General features: G+C 45.4%; 1 long non-coding RNA gene across 1 annotated transcript; it reads left to right on the forward strand.

The window, feature by feature from the left end:
• Positions 1–1,586: 1,586 nt before the first annotated feature.
• Positions 1,587–8,214, forward strand: LOC142049297 (uncharacterized). The gene is made up of 2 exons (XR_012657672.1): positions 1,587–4,270; positions 8,085–8,214. It is a non-coding gene; the product is annotated as an uncharacterized LOC142049297 (long non-coding RNA).
• The last annotated feature ends 7,669 nt before the right edge of the window (positions 8,215–15,883 follow it).

Raw genomic sequence — 15,883 nt, forward strand, 5'->3', positions numbered from 1 at the left:
GTGGAGGCTAACAGTAGACTATCATGGCCGGAATGATGTCACGCTGCCACTGAGGGCTGCTGTGCCAGACATGCTAGAACTTCAATACGAACTGGAGTCAAAGGCAGCCAAGTGGTATGCCACAATTGATATCGCTAATGCATTCTTCTCAATCCCTCTGGCAGCAGAGTGCAGGCCAGCCACAGTTTGCTTTCACATGGAGGGGCGTCCGGTACACCTGGAATCGACTGCCCCAGGGGTGGAAACACAGTCCTACCATTTGCCATGGACTGATTCAGACTGTACTGGAACAGGGAGAAGCTCCAGAACACCTTCAATACATTGATGACATCATTGTGTGGGGCAACACAGCGGAAGTTGTTTTTGAGAAAGGAGAGAAAATAGTCCAAATCCTTCTGAAAGCTGGTTTTGCCATAAAACAAAGTAAGGTCAAGAGACCCGCACAAGAGATCCAGTTGTTAGGAATCAAATGGCAAGATGGTCGTCGTCAGATTCCAATCGATGTGATCAACAAAATAGCAGCCATGTCTCCACCAACAAGCAAAAAGGAAACACAACCTTTCTTGGGCATTGTGGGTTTTTGGAGAATGCATATGCCCAATTACAATCATAAGCCCTCTCTATCAAGTGACCCGGAAGAAGAATGATTTCAAATGGGGCCCTGAGCAACGACAAGCCTTTGAACAGATTAAACGGGAAATAGTTAATGCAGTAGGCCTTGGGCCAGTGTGGGCAGGACAAGATGTAAAAATGTGTTCTACACCCCAGCCGGGGAGAATGTCCCTACCTGGAGCCTCTGGAAGAAAGCGCCGTGGAGGCCCCAGATCGCCCCCTAGGGTTTTGGAGTCGGGGATACAGAGGGTCCAAAGCCCGCTATACTCCAACTGAAGAAGAGATATTGGCAGCATATGAAGGGGTTTGAGCTGCTTCATAAGTGGTTGGTACTGAGGCACAGTTGCTCCTGGCACCCTGACTGCCGAGGGTGGGCTGGATGTTCAAAGGAAACGTCCCCTCTACACATCATGCAGCAGATGCTACATGGAGTAAATGGGTTGCACTGATCACCCAGCGGGCTCGAGTAGGAAACCCCAGTCGCCCAGGAATCTTGGAAGTGATCATGGACTGGCCAGAAGGCAAAGATTTTGGAATATCACCAGAGGAGGAGGTGACACGTGCTGAGGAAGCCCCACTCTATAATAAACTGTCAGAAGATGTGAAGGAATATGCCCTGTTCGCTGATGGGGCCTTTTGCCCTGTGGGAAAGCACTGGAGATGGAAGGCTGCTGTATGGAGTCCTACATGACAAGTAGCAGAAACTGCTGAAGCAGAAGGTGAATCGAGCCAGTTTGCAGAGGTAAAGGCCATCCAACTGGCCTCAGACTTTGCTGAATGGGAAAAGTGGCCAGTGCTCTATCTCTACACTGACTCCTGGATGGTGGCAAATGCCCTGTGGGGCTGGTTACAGCCATGGAAGCGAAGCAACTGGCAGCACAGAGGCAAACCCATCTGGGCTGCCACATTGTGGCAAGATATTGCTGCCTGGGTAGAGAACCTGGTTGTAAAGGTACGTCATGTGGATGCTCACGTCCCCAAGAGTCGGGCCGCTGAAGAACATCGAAACAACCAGCAGGTAGATCAGGCTGCCAAGACTGAAGTGGCTGAGGTGGATCTGGGCTGGCAACATAAGGGTGAACTATTTCTAGCTCGGTGGGCCCATGACACCTCAGGCCATCAAGGGAGAGATGCAACATACAGGTGGTCCAGTGATCGAGGGGTGGACTTGACCATGGATGTTATTGCACAGGTTATCCACAAATGTGAAACACGCGCTGCAATCAAGCAAGCGAAGCAGGTAAAGCCTCTGTGGTATGGGGAACGATGGCTGAAATATAAATATGGGGAGGCCTGGCAAATTGACTATTTACACTCCCACAGACCCGCCAATGCAAGCACCATGTGCTTACAATGGTAGAAACAACGACTGGCCGGCTGGAAACATATCCTGTCCCCCACGCCACTGCCCGGAACACTAGCCTGGGTGTCAAAAAACAAGTCCTGTGGCGACATGGCACCCCAGAGAGAATTGAGTCAGACAATGGGACTCATTTCTGAAAAAACATCATAGACACCTGGGCCAAAGAGCAGAGTATTGAGTGTGTGTATCATATCCCCTATCACACACCAACCTCTGGGAAAATTGAACGGTACAATGGACTGTTAAAAACTACACTAAGACGAATGGGGGGGTTTGGAACATTCAAGCCCTGGGATACACATTTAGCAAAAGCCACGTGGTTAGTTAGCATGAGGGGATCTGCCAATTGAGCTGGCCCTGCCCAGTCAGAAATCCTACATACTGTGGAAGGGGATAGAGTCCCTGTAGTGCACATAAAAAATATGTTGGGCAAAACAGTCTGGGTCTTCCTGCCTCAGGCAAAGGCAAACCCATTCGTGGGATTGCTTTTTCTCGAGGACCTGGGTGCACTTGGTGGGTGATGCGGGAGGATGGAGGAGTCCGGTGTGTGCCTCAAGGGGATTTGATTTTGGGTGAAAACAGCCAATGAACTGAATGGCATAATGCGAACTGCTATATAATACTGTGTGTCACCTCTGTGTTGTATTAATGATATCAGACTACGAGCCTCCCAACCCATGGAAGATGAACTTTGATGAAACAAGCAAAGTGCAGCAGTGATGGAACGATGACTGACTTGGTATGCAGCAACCCAATGCCACACACACCATCTCTCCCACCCTGAAAGACTGATACGACAGATGGAGCCCAGAGTCATGGACTGGGTGAACTCAATGGACATTTTAATGGACATTTTACAGGGAAGGTCCATGAACTAAGGGAATAATGTCTGTGTATTATGTTAAAGGATGGGAAGGGGAGGGGTGGTGGTTGGTACGGTTGTATTGGATGGTATGGGACCTGGGCATGGTGTAAATGGTATGGAATAAGGGGTGGAGAATGTGCTGGTTTTGGCTGAGAAGGGGTTAATTCTCCTCCCTGTGGGGGGTCGGCTACCTTTCCAGCTTCCCCTGCTCTGCCGCAGGGCGGGGGTCTGGGAGGGGCAGGGCCATGGCAGGGGTTGGCTGACCCCGACTGGCCAATGGCATGTTCATTCCATACCATGTGACACCATGACCAGTATATTAAGGGGGGGCAGTTTGTGGCTGGGAGAGGTGTGGCTTAAGTCAGTGGGCGGTGAGTGGCTGCGTCGCGTGCGGTTTGTTTCAGCAGTTCATTCCCCTCCCCCATCCCTCCCCCCCCCCCCCGGGTTTCGTGCCTCTCGTTGTTTGCCTTTTCTTTGCATTTTTGTTGTTGTTTTTTAAAATTTTAATTATTACACTGTTCTTATCTCAACCCATGAGCGTTACCCATCTGATTCTCTCCCCCATCTACCGGTGGGGGAGTGAGCGAGCGGCTGTGTGGGGCTGAGTTGCTGGCTAAACCACGACAATGCCATATCAATGGTATCATGGTGGGTATCTGCTAAATTAATAAATAAATGAACTTTCATTGAACAAGGACAAACAGTGCAGCAGTGATGGAACAAGGACCGACTTCAGCATACAACAATCCAACACCACATACACCATCTCTCTGAAAGACTCGTACAATAGATGGAACCCGAAGTCATGGACTAAATGAACTCAATGGATATTTCAGAGACATTTTACAGGGGCAGTTCATAGACTAGGGGAATGATAAATGAAATCTCTATACTCTTTTAAAGGATGAGAAGGCGGGTAGGGGTTACAGAAGTTATGTTGGATGTAAATGATATGGCATAAGGGGTGGATACTTGTGGAACAAGTGAATGTGGCCTCCCGTGACAGCACTGGAGATCTCATCACCCTTGTTGGACGCAAGCTGTGGGGTAGATAAACAACCCACAAAAACACAGAACTGAGGCCTTGATAAGAGGGACAGAAGGTCAGGGGCACAGCTGGAACACCGAAGCAGGAGAGTGCGCTTATCTATGTTTATACCATATATGGAGCTAATGTGATAGAACACATTCAGAGGCGGAGAGAGGGAAAAATACTAGCTCAGGAATCAGACTATATTAAGGCTGATCTCTTGCTAATAGACAGATTTGCTTGTGCATGAATACAGAGTCCGTGTCGTGAAGCGCCACAAATGGTGCCCCGTGTGAGGAGCAACGAATCGACCTAAGAAGGTGAACCGGTGGCAAGCCCCACAGGACTGAAGTGCTGCTGAAAGGAAGCAGGAGCCGGCTGTAATCCCTCATCGACTGAGGTGAGCTGTGGGGAACTATGGGGAGTAATATATCGTCCGAGGAGAAGTCAGTACTGAGCCTAATGGAGGGACTCCTACGAAAACACAAGGCTGATATTGACCCGCAGTCATTAAAGAGAATTTTGAAGTGGGTATCGATAAACTGTGAGGGGGTTGATGCAGTTAACGTTTTTAACTCTGAAACTTGGGACGAAGCAGGAGTTAAATTGTGGGATAGAGCAACAAAGTCAGATAAAATTGCTGCAGAGCTCTTAACTCCCTGGAGACAAATATTAGAGCTTATGTGCAAGCAGGAAGCTAGTTACCGAGATGCCGGAGAGTGAGTCCGCCGCTCCCCGTGACACCGCCCTACCCACTGCCCCCCCAATGCCAGCTAAGTCCGAGGTCCCAGAAAAAAGGAAAGGCACCTGATGTAAGACTCAAGTTTACCTAGGGTTCTCGAACAGTGATGATGACCCCGATTACCCATTTGATCCTGGACCCATTGACCCAGAGAACGAACCTGATTTGTATCCCCCCAACCCACATGAACAATGGCAAGCAATCCGTAGAGAGGCATTAGCTGCTGGGGCTCATGAGCTGGCCGTGAAGATCATAGCCCCTGTCATCTATGATCCCAATCAACAACCGAGATGGGAAGGACTTAATTTTTCCATTATTAAGGAAATGTGACGAGGAGTGATAGAATATGGACTGGGATCCCCATATTCAAGGAACATGTTGGGGTCAATCATGAAATCTTTTACCCTGGTGCCCCATGATTTTCTACAACCCTGCAAGGGCTATTTTTTTTACCCAACGTTATTGATGCAGATTACTCTGGTGAAATCAAAATTATGGCCTGGACTCCAACCCCACCTTGCACTATTGTGCAAGGCTCACGAATAGCCCAGTTAGTCTACTTTAATGCCCACCCCCCACAAACCACTAACACAGTACGAGGGTGTCAAGGCTTTGGATCAACAGGGGCCCCACATTTTTTGTGGGCCCAAACAGTGAGTGCCACGCGCCTCATGCTGCACTGTACCCTGACGACAAAAGACAAGAAATCTAGCCGATTAGCCAGTATTATTGACACTGGTGCTGATGTCACCGTCATTGCTAAAGAACTGTGGCCCAAAGACTGGCCTCTGGTGCAACTTGGGGAAGCTTTAACTGGAATTGGCGGGAATGCTTTACCTTTGCAGAGTGAAAACATGATATTAATCAAAGGGCCTGACAAACATGTAGCGTTGGTGCACCCGTTTGTATTAGCAACACCAATTACATTATGGGGACGGGACTGTATGAGTCAGTGGGGGGTGCAAATTGGGTCAAATCTATCCTGAGGGCCACTGCGGCGCAAGCCACCTTAGAATTGACATGGACAACACAAACTCCAGTATGGGTGGAACAGTGGCCCCTGCCTGTTGTCAAATTGTGCCATTTACATGAATTAGTTGATGACCAATTACGTGCAGGACACACAGTACCTACCACTAGTCCATGGAATTCACCTGTGTTTGTAATTCAGAAGAAAAGTGGTAAATGGCGTCTCTTACATGACCTAAGGAAAATTAATGCTGTAATGGGGGATATGGGTGCGCTACAACCAGGCATGCCGTCGCCTGCCATGATCCCCTGCAATTGGCATCTTACTATTATTGATTTAAAAGACTGTTTCTTTACAATTCCTTTGCATCCTAACGATGCCCCTAAATTTGCGTTTTCAGTCCCTTCCATTAATACTAGTGAGCCCCACAAATGCTATCATTGGGTAGTGTTGCCACAAGGCACGAAAAATAGCCCTACGATATGTCAATGGTTTGTAGCGAAAGCCCTATCCCCAGGACGTGAACAATTTGCTGAAGCACTTATCTATCACTATATGGATGATATCCTTATAGCCGCAGAATCTGAAGAATATATGCAAATGACCTTAGCGTTTGCATCCCACCAAATAAAGCAGGCCGGTCTGCAAATTGCACCAGAGAAGATTCAACAGGCGAGCCCATGGCAGTATTTAGGGTGGAGAATAACAGAACAAAAAATCAGGCCACAACATGTAAAAATCCAAACTAATGTCAAGACACTTCATGATTTACAAAAACTCTTAGGTACTATTAATTGGGTTCGACCTCTGTTAGGTATTACGAATCATGAATTAAGCCCTTTATTTTCTCTATTGAAAGGCAACCCTGAGCTTTTATCACCTTGCGTTTTAACCCCTGAAGCGATGGTGGCACTTACAAAGGTTTCTGACGCTATCGCTTTGTGTCAAGCAGATCGCATCTGTCCTGAACTACCCTTTCAACTAGTCATCTTGAATCCATCTACCCAGCCATATGCACTGCTTTATCAGTGGGATGCAACACGCAATGACCCCTTAGTGATAATCGAATGGATATTTCTTGCTAATCAGTTACATAAGACCGTTGTGACGCGTCCTGAAAGCTTTGCCCTGCTAATTATGACTCAGAGTATTAGCAGGACAAGATATTGCCAGAATCATTGACCAGTGTTGTCACATATGTTACAGTATTTGATGCAAACTTCTCTGGACTTTCAAACAGCTTTAGTAGACTTTCCTGGTCAGCTAGATAATCATAACCCAATCCACAAGTTGAGCCAACGCAACTTTATATTATATGAAACCCTAAACAGAAGCCATATACCTCTATCAGCCCTCACCGTATTTACTGTTGGATCAGGTCGAACCGGCCGGGCAGTTATTGTGTGGAAAGATCCATGTACTCAAACTTGGTTGTCAGATGTCAGCCATGCTGATGGTTCTCCACAAATTGTGGAACTCGCTGCAGTAGCCTGAGCTTTTCAACTTTGGCAAGAACCCCTCAATATTGTAACAGACTCAGCTTATGTAGCCGGGCTAGTCTCTTGTTTAGAAAATGCATCTTTGCGGAATGTTTCTCATCCTCTATTATTCCACTATCTATTCCAGCCGTCCCATCTTTTGAACCTTATTTTATTATGCATATTAGAGCACATACGACTCTCCCCGGCCCTTTGGTTGAAGGCAACCGGCGAGCAGATGCTCTGACCATGCCTGTTCAAGTACTTCCCAATATGATGGAATCCCACTTGTTTTTTCACCAAAATGTGAAAGCATTAAAAAAAAAAAGTTTTCTTTAGACGTCTGTACAAGTCCGTGACATTATTAGTGCTTGTCCAGACTGCCAACGCTTCTTTAGCACAACATCACGCGCAGGCATTAATCCTAGGGGATTGACTGCCTTAGAATTATGGCAAACAGATGTTACCCATTTTCCAACATTTGGTCACTTGAAATATATTCATGTTTCTGTTGATACCTTCTCGGGAGCAATTTTTGCTTCTTGACATGCCGGAGAAAGAGCCCGAGACGTAATCAAACACTACCTGTGCCTTTGCATCCTTAGGTATCCCACATATAATTAAGACTGATAATGGCCCAGCCTATATCTCATATTGTCTGCTAACTTTTTTTCAAGATTGAGGGTGTGTGTGAAACACATCACAGGTATTCCTCACTCCCCCACAGGGCAAGCCATCGTTGAATGAGCACATAACACCTTAAAACGCATGTTGTTACAACAAAGCGGGGGAGCTGGAACCTTAACTCCACAAGAATGTTTAGCAAAAGCACTGTATGTCCTCAACTTTTTGAATTTTTCCGATACAAGTCCCCCCATTAGCCGACACTCTCTCTCTCTGCAAACAGATCGGCAGAGCACTGAAGGAAAGGTGCAGGTCCTCGTACGAAATTTAGAATCCGAGTTAATGGAGGGTCCCTTCCCTCTAATAACATGGGGAAGAGGTTATGCTTGTGTCTCCACAGGGTCAGGACCTTGCTGGATCCCAGCCCGTTGTGTTTGACCGTATCGGTATCAACCCTCAACAGAAAATTCCGCATCGGAAGAACCAAACCCTACTGAAGGAAAATGAAGATGCTCTGTTCGTTGATTGTATTTATAATCTGTTCATGTAACTGGGTATGTTCTTGGCCAGGGTTACCCAAGCTGCCATCGTCTAACAATGTTTGGGTAACCCTGGCAAAAGCCATAAACCAAGACTCTTTCATTCTGAATCTATTCACAAAAGTATTCAGCAGCTAGAAAAAATAAAAATGCAGAAACTGCAAATAGATAAAGATTGGAGTTGGCTTGTTCAGGTCTTTAGTGGGCTAGGCCTGGGTGGATGGGTAAAAACCCTTGTGAAGTATGTAATCTTTTGCATTGGAATGTTTTTGTGTATTGTTATCTGTAGCCCATACTTATTACAATGCTTACAACATTTAATAGATAAATCTCTGAAAACCATATTGAGAGTTGAAAAAGAAGGGGGAATTGTGGAACAAGTGAATGTGGCCTCCCGTGACAGCACCGGAGATCTCATCACCCTTGTTGGACGCAAGCTGTGGGGTAGATAAACAACCCACAAAAACACAGAACTGAGGCCTTGCTATGCGGGACAGAAGGTCAGGGGCACAGCTGGAAAGCACGCTTATCTATGTTTATGCCATATATGGAGCTAATGTGATAGAACACATTCAGAGGCGGAGAGAGGGAAAAATACTAGCTCAGGAAGCAGACTATATTAAGGCTGATCTCTTGCTAATAAACAGCTTTGCTTGTGCATGAATACGGAGTCCGTGTTGTGAATCGCCACAGATACTGTCCTGGTTTCAGCTGGGATAGAGTTAAATTTCTTTGTAGTAGCTAGTATGGGGCTATGTTTTGGATTTGTGCTGGAAACAGTGGTGATAATGTGGAGATGTTTTAGTTGTTGCTAAGTAGCACTTACACTGCTCATTAGTGGCACTTTTGGCTTTTACTGCTTGCTGTACTGCTTATCACCTTTCTCTGCTGTACCTGGGAACATTCTGATAACAGCAAAGGCCAGGTGCCTGGGCTGGCAGATGGCCAGGGCCCCGCTGCTGTACTAGACAGGCTGGAACTCCAGTGTGAACTTGAATCAAAGGGACTGAGACCTGTGGATGAGTCCATGTGGGAGCAGGACACCCCAAAGCATCTCTGTCTGTGTATAAGCCCATGCCAGAGCAGGTATATCTTGAAGCATCTGTGGTCTTGGTTATGTCTGTGACTGTGCCACAGCAGGTATACCTCTGAGGCAATTGTGGCCCAAGGATAAATCCATCTTGGAGAAGGTACACCTCAAAGTGTCTGTGGCTGTGGATGAGTCCATGCTGCAGCAGGTACACCTTGAAACATCAGTGGCTGTGCTTGAGGTCATGCCAGAGCACCTAAAAGTGCATGGCCATGGATAAGCCCACAACAGAGCAGGTTTACTTCTGAGGGACTGCAGCCATGGGCAAGGTCGTGTTGGAGCAGGTTTACTTCTGGAGGGACTGCAGCTGTGGGTAAGGCCACACTGGAGCAGGTATAGCTCTGAAAGCATTGAGGCCCATGCAGAAGGCCACGCTGGAACAGGCGCACCTCAAAGTGACTGTGGCTCTGGATAAGTCTATGCTGCAGCAGGTGTACTCCTGGAGAGACTGTGGCTCCTGGGTAAGGCTCCACTTGGAGCAGGTACAACCCTAAAGGACTGCAGTCTGTGGATAAGTCCAAGCCAGAGAAGGGGCAAGGGGAGGAGTTCATTACAATGTTAAACCTGATGGTCTGATCCAAATGGACCAGGGGTGGAGATTGTAATGGAAATACCTTTAAATTGTTGTAAGCCAGGATTTGAGTTACATGTTATGGAAATTACTATAGCAGAAAAGCCTTGTTGCTAGCCAGGCTGGGAGCAAGGGGAGGAGTTCATTGCAATGTTAAAACCTATAACCTGGCCCAAAGGGGCCAGGGGTGGAGACTGTAATGGATATACCTTTAAATTGTTGTAACCTGTGATTTGAGTTGCATGTTATAAGAATTACTACAGCAGGAACCACCTGAACCAATGCCTTTCAAGGAGCAGTGCAAGTGCAGCAGTGACCCAACCTGAGCTGGCTTTGGTGCCCAGTAACTCCACACAACACACCACCTCTCCTGTCCTGAGTGACCACAAGAACAGATGGAGCCCAGTGCCGTGGACTAAATGATATCTGTATTTTATCAAAGGATGGGAAGGGGGGGTGGAGGTTAATGAGGTTGTATTGGATAGTGTGGAACCTGAGCATGATGTAAAGGGGTGGATACTGTCCTGGTTTCAGCTGGGATAGAATTAAATTTCTTCGTAGCTAGTATGGGGGTATGTTTTGGATTTTTGCTGGAAACAGTGGTGATAATGTGGAGATCTTTTAGTTGTTGCTAAGTAGTGCTCACACTAGTCAAGGACTTTTTCAGCTCCCCATGCTCTACCGGGTGCACAAGAAGCTGGGAGGGGACACAGCCAGGACAGCTGACCCCAACTGACCAATGGGATATTCCATACCATATGACATCATGCTCAGTATATAAAGCTGGGGGAAGAAGCAGGAAGGGGGGAATGTTTGGAGTGATGGTGTTTGTCTTCCCAAGTAACCGTTACACTTGATGGAGCCCTGCTTTCCTGGAGATGGCTGAACACCTGCCTGCCCATGGGAAGTAGTAAATGTTTTGCTTTGCTTCCACGTGCAGCTTTTGCTTTACCTATTAAACTGTCTTTATCTCAAATCATTAGTTACCTCACTTTTACTCTTCTGATTCTCTCCCCCGTCCCACCGGGGGGAGTGAGCGAGCGGCTGCATGGTGCTTGGTTGCTGATCAGGGCTAAACCACGACAAACACAAACTGCAAAAATGACAACATGGTGCTGTGACCAGCAGCTGTTATTATCTCCAACCCTTGAGCCCTACATTGGGCGACAAAAAGACTGTCGTGGTTTAGCCGGCAACTCAGCCCCACACAGCCGCTTGCTCACTCCCCCACCAGTGGGATGGGGGAGAGAATCAGAAGGGTAACGCTCGTGGGTTGAGATAAGAACAGTTTAATAATTAAAATAAAAAAAAAAGACAACAACTAAAATGCAATGGAAAGGAAAACGAGAGGCACGAAACCCCGGGGGGGGAAGGAGGGGGGAGGGGAACAAACCACCGAAACAAACCACACATGAGGCAGCCACTCACCACCCCCTGACCTGACACCACACTGACCCGAGCCGCAAACTGCCCCCCTTAATATACTGGTTATGGTGTCACATGGTATGGAATTAACATCCCATTGGCCAGTCGGGGTCAGCCGCCCCGGCTGTGGCCCCGCCCCTCCCAGCCTCCCGCTGATGCAGCAGAGCAGGGGAAGCTGGAAAGGTACCCGACCACGACAGTGAAGGGAATTAACCCCTTCTCAGCCAAAACCAGCACACCTTCCTTGAGTTTTGAAGACTAAACTATGACCTTTTAAATGTGGAATCTAAAAAGTTGTTGGAATGAGCATAAATAGAAGTTGGAAAAAAAAAACACAAAAAGTTCAAGCTATCTTGGGTAAAACTGTATGAAATATTTGGAAAAGAACATTAAAATAATGCTCCTTTTTTTGCATTTGTGGAACTATATTTTTGTATTGGAAATCATACTTTTCAGCAATGGCTTTAACATTGCCACTCTACTGCATTTGCATATAACAAAGAAGAAAACTTTCTGTATTTCAGAAATATGATAGCAGCACTCTGGCATTACCCAAAGTTGTCATGCAACATCTGGCAAATGGGATACTTGACAAAATTCAGGACAATTCTTAGGAAGAAATTGTGGCGGACCCTTGCCTGTCCCCTGGCACGGTTCCAGCTCTACAAGGGCTTCTGGGGCACTGCCATGGCAGGACCAGCAGAGACTCCCATGGGAGCAAGGTAAACACCGATTGTGACCCCCTGTATATCAGAATGCACAGTGGTGGTATCTGCCTACTCCCAAAATAGGGACCCTTGAGCAAAATGCTCTGCTTGCTGCTCTCTCTGGGCAGCACTGCTGCACACCATCTACTCAGGCCATTGACTAAATTCTGTAGTGTGACCCTTAGTCAGCAAATCCCAACCTACTGCAAAATAATGATGACTAGGAATGACTTATTAAATTAAAGAGCAGATAAAGTAGAAAGAAAGAAAAGAACAGAGGAAAAACATCCTTAATCATCTTTACTTTGTATTGAGCCTATTGGAGTGCATGGTATAAACAGATAAATAGACAGAAACCAAAGGGAAGCCAAAAGCAAGCCAAAATGATGCTGCAAAATTGTACTGATAGTAATGTTGCTATTAAGCTACAATAGAAAGTGCAAGAAGGTGGAAACGAAGGAGATGGTCGGTCTTGTAGGTGGTCTGAATGAACAACTCTGGTGTTTTGCTTTGAGAAACATGTAAAAGGAAGTTTACCATTCCTGCTCTTTATTCTGTAAGCGTATCAAGTTCTATAGAAAAAGTACGAGGTTTTTTTGTAGTTGAAATGGTTAAAGAATTGGATTATTGTGGTAGTAAGACTAAAGGGTACATTTGTAGAATGACTAAAACCTGTTTAGGCAATATCAGAGTCACAAAGTATTCTCATAGAAACAGGCCACATTTCATTGTAACTTACTACACATCTTTAGGTGAAATCCAGAGTCACTGAAAGAGAACTAGAATAAAAGGTCGCATCAAGACCTTTGCAGGAATGTAGTTTGCATGCATAAAAAGTCCTGAGCAAGGGTGCAGAATAATGTACTACCCTGGTTGCAGCTACAGATTATGTGAAATCGCTGTGGCCTTGAAGAACTGGGATGTTCCCAGTGCAGGACCATGACCTGCTGGACCTGCGCAGTAGGCAGATCCAGCAGTTGCCCAGTTTCCATGTTCACAAACCTGTCAGTGCACTCTATGAAATAATGCTTGCCTGGATTTCTTTCTGCGTGTTCTCTATGCAGTAGCAATATGGCATTTCTATTGTAGCGTGCTCAAGGCAACATGAGAATGGACTCTTGTAAAATAATTAGTTTTAAATCCTACAGAACTAGCAGAGCTAGGCAACATCTGCAAAGTATTTTAAGGCAGGTCTTAAAGATAGATAAGAATATCATGTAAAATATCTACTTGCTGTTGGGTCCCCAGAAGCAGCTTTAGATGATTCAGCCAGGAAAACCAGAAAACCACCCTTTGCTCTAGAGCACCTTCATGTGCTTTTGCCACCCAAGTAGCTAGGATACAGTAGCGTGTGACCGAGAGCTCATAGATATTTTTCTCCTCTGTGCCTGCTATACCTGATATACAAGAGAGCTGATGGTCTTCCACTGGGGCCACTGATAGGGCATGCTGCAAGGGCAGATGGATTTCAAGCAGCCTGTGCCCAGGCTGAATGTAGGCTGCATGGTGGCCAACGCCACCTTGCAGGAACTCTCAGCTTCCAGCCACCCCCAAAATTAAGCAGATGATAGTGTAAATGTAGCCATTCAAAACCTATGGCTTGATTTGTCTCCCTCTTAATTTGAGGGAGCTCTAAAACTGGCTTGAAAGGAAGCATATGTTGAGCCTCTGCACAGCAGTACTCATCAGGCTGGTGTAATAGGAGAGAAATTATATTTTGTCCTTAGAAGCCAAATATAACTCTGTAACTTGTAGTCCTTCAACAAGAATTAAAAACCAGCAGAACCCACTGTCTTAAACCCAAGCTATATCCCATATCAACAGACCATTATTCTCTCTCTTGTTCAGAAGGGTTCAAAACTGCTCAAAGGAAACTCAAAAATACTGCCTGATGCTGTTTCACACTCTCTTGCCATTAGTTTTGTTGATGACAATGTTTTAATTATACATCTAGCTTTGCAGTACAATGGATAACATTACTTTCAATATCTTTATTATCATTTATCACTGATTTTTAAGTGCCATCCTCATTAGTAAACAGGATCTAATTACTTAAAACTGCTCTATTTTCTCTCCAACAGTGGAGAAAAAAATAATTTTATTTTCATGTAAAACTATGTGTTTTTCATAACAAATCTCAGGATAAATTTTTTCCAAATCATTCATTTCTAATTTGCCTTTTTATAATAGTCAAGAGGAAATTCCTTTTTATTTCCATTTCATTCTCACTGAAGTGAAATAAAGTATTTTTTCACTTTCATCCTTTTTTTTACTTCTAACTTCTTTTTCCACTGAACAAAAAGAAAAAATTACTCTGAAAAAAACAACTAACTTTTTCCATTGGAAACTAAAGCAAAATGTTACTTGGTGTTATTTTTATCTCACTTCAAGAGAGAAAGTTGAAAGTGAGAGAAAATGTTATTTTTAAAAGCAAGTGTTGCTTTCCTCACTTTTTAAAAAAAATATTTAACTCCCCCTTTTCTATGGGGAAAGTGGGAGGAGTGGGAAACAGCAGAAATACCGAACAAAATGGATATGTCACCACAAGCAAATAAAAACATTCTTGCTTTTCCTGTTTAAAAAATAGCCATTAAAATTAAAGTAATATAATTTAAAATACTTGAATGTCAGCCAAGTACTTTTTATTTAGCATGTAGTAAAACATAAAATTTGCCATCTTAAAAAGTAAAGTAATTATTTCCCTTCTTAAAATGTCTTTCCCTGAGTCTGAGTCCCTCACTGCTCGCTCAGGTACAGCACTCTCATGCCCCTGGCTTTTGCTATATCACTACTGCAGGAGAAGCTCCTCCAGCAGTGCCAGCTTGAGGGTGCTTTTGTTAGGGATGAGGATGCCTCCCTGTCTAAAAAAATGGGGGAAGGCAAGAGGAGTTGTCTTTATGAACCACACATCCTGGTTCTTGCAGGGACGTGCAGGGCTCCTGACTAATCACGTCACAGCCAGTGGCTGCAGAATGACACATCTGCTCTGCTGGGGTCAGGGCACGTGCTGATTGTCCCTCCATGCCTGCGCTGCTGCTGTGTGCTCTGCTGAATTGCTGTAAAGAAGCAACACAAGGAGGTGACTCTGGGAGGCAAAGGCTGAACTATGTGGGGATGGTGGAGCTGCTGACTGCAGGAAATGAGGAGTGTAGGGTCACATGTGAGGGAGCGGGAGTATTGAGAGTGACAATAGGTCACGCTGGGAAGACATCAGGTGAGGTACAAAATGTTATGGGTATTATTTGCTATAATATTGGTGGCATATTCTTGACTTCATCGTACATCAGGAAACACATTTTCACTGTGAGGGTGATCAAGCACTGGCACAGGTTGCCCAGACAAGTTGTGGAGTCTCCATCGTTGGAGATATTCAAAAGCCGTCTGGACATGGTCCTGGGCAACCTGCTCTAGGTGGCCTTGCTTGAGCAAGGGGGTTGGACAAGATGACCCCCAGAGGTACCTTCCAACCTCAAACATTCTGTGATATCTGGTGTAGGCTGGCAAAGCTTCATCTCTAAAATATGTTGTCTTATTGCCTCTCCTTATGAAAACCTACACACTTCATGAACCCACTTCAAGACTCATTGTGCAGTCTTCATATTAACATTTCACTCAGTGAAGACAGACTATCTAAGAGCCTTCTGAACCACTTCACTATCATTAAAGTTGTTAAATAGGTCTGAAGTAACTGTGCTGGTTTTGGCACATGGATATGTATTTCTTTTATGCTAGGAGTGACATCTTGCCTTGAACAAAGGGCCAGCCTATGGGTTTGTGCATCGCTGAAACCTCATTTAAAACTTGAAGATAGGACTTGAACAAAACCTGAATATCAGTGGGTAACAAATGGTATGCACCATCAGGAAG

Source organism: Phalacrocorax aristotelis, chromosome W (genome assembly GCF_949628215.1).
Source record: "Phalacrocorax aristotelis chromosome W, bGulAri2.1, whole genome shotgun sequence".
Taxonomy (NCBI): Eukaryota; Metazoa; Chordata; class Aves; order Suliformes; family Phalacrocoracidae; genus Phalacrocorax; species Phalacrocorax aristotelis.